This window comes from Carlito syrichta, unplaced genomic scaffold, assembly GCF_000164805.1.
Source record: "Carlito syrichta isolate Samal-C Ts95f unplaced genomic scaffold, Tarsius_syrichta-2.0.1 Scaffold308256, whole genome shotgun sequence".
Classification (NCBI taxonomy): domain Eukaryota; kingdom Metazoa; phylum Chordata; class Mammalia; order Primates; family Tarsiidae; genus Carlito; species Carlito syrichta.
Window position 1 is genome coordinate 229,239 of NW_007252352.1, and position 3,969 is coordinate 233,207.

The window sequence follows — 3,969 nt, forward strand, 5'->3', positions numbered from 1 at the left end:
CTGCATTCTCTTGACTTTCTTGTAAGGATGTGTGTCTCTGTATGTGCAGGTGCTTAAGTTTTATTTATTTAAAATTGGAAGGCTAATGTTTTTATTCTTGTGGTTAACGTTAGAGCTGTAACTTTATAACTTCTCTGTTGATTTCTGGTTACAGCTGTTCAATATCCTTCCCCTAACTTGAACTTAACGGTCACCTGATTTTTTTGTTTTAATCACGTTCTCCTTTTGAGTGTTTACCTTTGAAATATTAAAATACTTACTCTTCTATTACTTTAAATGTGAGTGTTTAAGGACCATCTTTAGACAATGAGGAGCATCAAAGATGCTTCCCCCCACCTTCAACCTCTTTGCCCTCTCCATCTTTCTTCTCCATGCCGTCTCTGTATTGTTGGTGTTTGTAATAAAGTTTATTGATTATATTGTTGCTCCTACACTCTGTAAATTCTCAGAAAAGAAGGGTAAAATACCTACTTTACTCTGTCTTATGCTAAGTACATAAGCAAAGCACTTTTTAAATCTGTTCAAGATGAAAGATTCTCAGATTTAATCCCTTAGATAGTATTCAAAACTGTTTATTTGCCACACTGTGTGCTGTTTCGAGTCACACCAATTTGTGGAAACCCTTCACTGGAGAACCATTTCTCCAGTGTAAATTAGCAGCAGCTTCCTTAATACATATCAAAAACAAAAAAGTGACTAGAATTTATTTTTCCAAATTGAGTTTATAAACTCATGTGTGCTTCTTATAGGAGATATTCTTAGTCTCTCATTCAAGCCTGTATTCAATTTATATTCCCATGATTCTAACAAACGGGATTATTCCCAAGCCACCATCACATAGGAAGCATAGAATGAGAACTTTCCAGAAACGTATCAAGTAGTAGCATACATCCTGATATAAGTAAGGGAATCCCAAAAAAGTAAAGTCATATGAAGTCATATCAGAGGCAGCTTCCTGAGCCAGTACCCAATGCAATCATACAAGACCCAAGCTCTGAAGGGCCCCTAGTTGGAAACCGTTAATAATTTTATCTTAGAATGTATATTTTGTAATTGATGTCTCATAAGACATATGGACACACATTGGGGCCTTAGAGTGTCACCTCACAGGTCAGTTTTAGGCTGACAGCTTTTCTACCTACTGCTTCTGCTGACCTCATGTTGGCCAGCAACCAACTATTTTGTTATCTGTAAACCTTTGCATGGCATCTTAGGGATGTCCCTTCCCAGGCTGGCAACACCAGGCAGTTGACTCTGTAGAGGTAAACCTCTTATCTACTCTCAGTTCAGATGACAGGCGTGTCCTGGGACGGAGGCTGCTGTCCTTTAGGAAACACCCATCCTCCAGGTACTGGGTAGCAGGCCCAGGGAAGCAGAGATTGACTTTCCCACCTGCTCATGGTGCATCTGTTAGGCAGCTGACAGGATGGGTAAACTGCCAGCTGGGAAGCCACATGTGCGGCTGGCCAAGTCGCAGCCCTGGCCCCGGGGTACCTGTGAGTCTCCCCTTGCCTGACAGAGCAGGACATTAAACAGCAGATTGGAAAAAAAAAAAAACACACGACAACAGGCTAAGAGAGATACTTGGAAGAAAGTAAAACATATGTATATGGATTTTAGCACATTTAATGAAACTTTTTTTTTCTGGTTTTTGAATAAAGAATGCATATTTTCATTTTGCATTGAGCTCCTTAAATCATGTATTTGGTCCTGGACGTAATTTACGTACAAGGCGATCTTACCAATGGCTCTAACTATTAGGGCATAACTGCATGGAATTATAAGAAGTGCTCGGGCCATCGCCTTGCTAGACTCTGGTGTGGCCATGTGCTTTTTGAGCCATGGCTGTCACCACGCTTCCTGGCTTTGGCCCTCTCCCCCACCTTGGGAAGGTGAATCTTCTCTCTCCCTTCTCTTTCTCTAATTTACTTTTAAATAAACTTTTCATTTTTTAAAAAAAGAAAAGAAGTGCTCAAAAGTAAGATTGCAAATTATTCTAGGTAAGGTGAACATGTGGAGGGGCCAGCAACCAAATTTTTGTTATTTACTTCCTTCAGTAGGCCCAGTCATTAAACTACCTCTCCAGGTTTTGATTCTTCTGTTATGAACTCAGTGGAAACATCTGTAAACCTTTGCATGGCATCTTCCCATTACACCAACTGTACATAAGCGTGGACACAGGGATTCGTATTTAGAAGTGAGGACGTATATGCAAAGATAAGTAGTGCGCGGACTGGAGATTCCACTTTGAACTTATCTGTGGACTCTTACAGTCAATGAATTGACATGCATGTATTTGGCCCTGGGAGAGAGGGAAGTTAAAAGAACCAAGAAGAGTCATTTTTCAGGAGCTTAGAATCAAAGTGGCAGCAAAGTGCATATGCACATTCAATTAAATAAACAGGGAAAAATAATATTCATAACGCTGTTGTCAAAGAGCCATAGAAAAGAGAAGACTGTCTATTGAATACTTGTCATAGACGAGGCAAGGTGCTGGCATTTTATATATGTGATTTTTCTTCCTCCTTCTACTCCCTCCAAGAGGACTGTTGGTATCCGCATTTTACAGACAATAAAATTGAGGCTCAGATAGCTTGAGTAGCTTCACAGGGTCATATAAAATGGTCGCCATTTAAAGACAGGTCCATGTGACCCCAAAGTATTCTACTTCAAGAGTGTACCTTCCAAGGATAACTGCCTCTATTTATTCAGTACACTTGCCATTCAAAGAACTTTCACATCTATTACTTCATTTGATCTTCACAAAGGCCCTTGCTAGAGAGTTCACCACCAGAAAGGAGTCGAGGACACAGAGTAGGTGAAGAGCCCAAGTTCATTATCGATTCACAAGTGTGGCTCCTCTGATCTCCCGTGATCGCTACTTGTCTGGTAAATGAATGGACTGAAAAATGACTGTATAATCAAAGTGCGATTTGTCCAGGGTGGTATTGTATGAATAATTTATGTAGCATAAATACTGCTGGATGGAACACTTAACTCAACCCTTGATCAGATGCCTGTTATTATCTGCCTGGCAGACAATCAAAAAATGAAATGAAATTTGGGCAAATTCCACACACACTTGGGAAAGGCCACTGTGAGCAAAGGAAGAACACAAAAAAAAGGAGGAACTCTTGAGAGTTTAGAGTGAATTCCGATTTCTGGGACTGCTAGAAACCCATTATGAAAGCATGCTAAAGTGTAGCTGCATATCCTAAAGTGAAATTACATGTAGTATCTGTGATTGCCGACAAACTTGAGTCTACTTTCCGGGCTATGAGATGGCGGGTGGGTCGTCTTATAGATTTCCAGACTGTCATGACTGATTCTAACATTGCTAGTGATCTCTGGGTCCCTTAAGGTGAGCCTGGTACAGTGTGTATTCGATAATTCATGGACTATAAAGTTATTGCTGTCCCCTAGAAATCCAAGTCATTGTAAGCCTTCTTTAGGCTCCGTAAATGTTGTGGATAACTAAACACAGCCCTCACGAAGAAGCCACAGCATGGATAAAACAAAACCAGAAAGGCTGCCACAAAAAGAAATATCAACATCCAAAACTCCAAGGACCAACAGAGGCAATTTATTGGGGATGACATAAAAACTTCTATAACACCCTGTTGTTTTCTTTTTAGCCCTTCTTCACTTAAACCATACAGTGGGTCTTTCTTCCAAATAACAACTTTCATTCTTGACTTCACAATTTCTCTAAACACAAAGCTCTGAGTCACTATACTGTATCTGTGAGTTTTTCATCATTTCATAACTCAGCACACACACCGCTCTGGGGCTGGTCCAGTCCTTCCCACCTCTGTCCCAGAAGACATACCCGATGAGCAAGAAACTGACAGGGATTTCTCCCTAGGTAGGCATGAGGTCGTCCCATCTATGGAAGGTTGCTGGATTCTTGTGCTGTTATGAATTTAATAGAGGAGTTCCACGTGTCCTCCCAAGCAAACTTTAAACTCC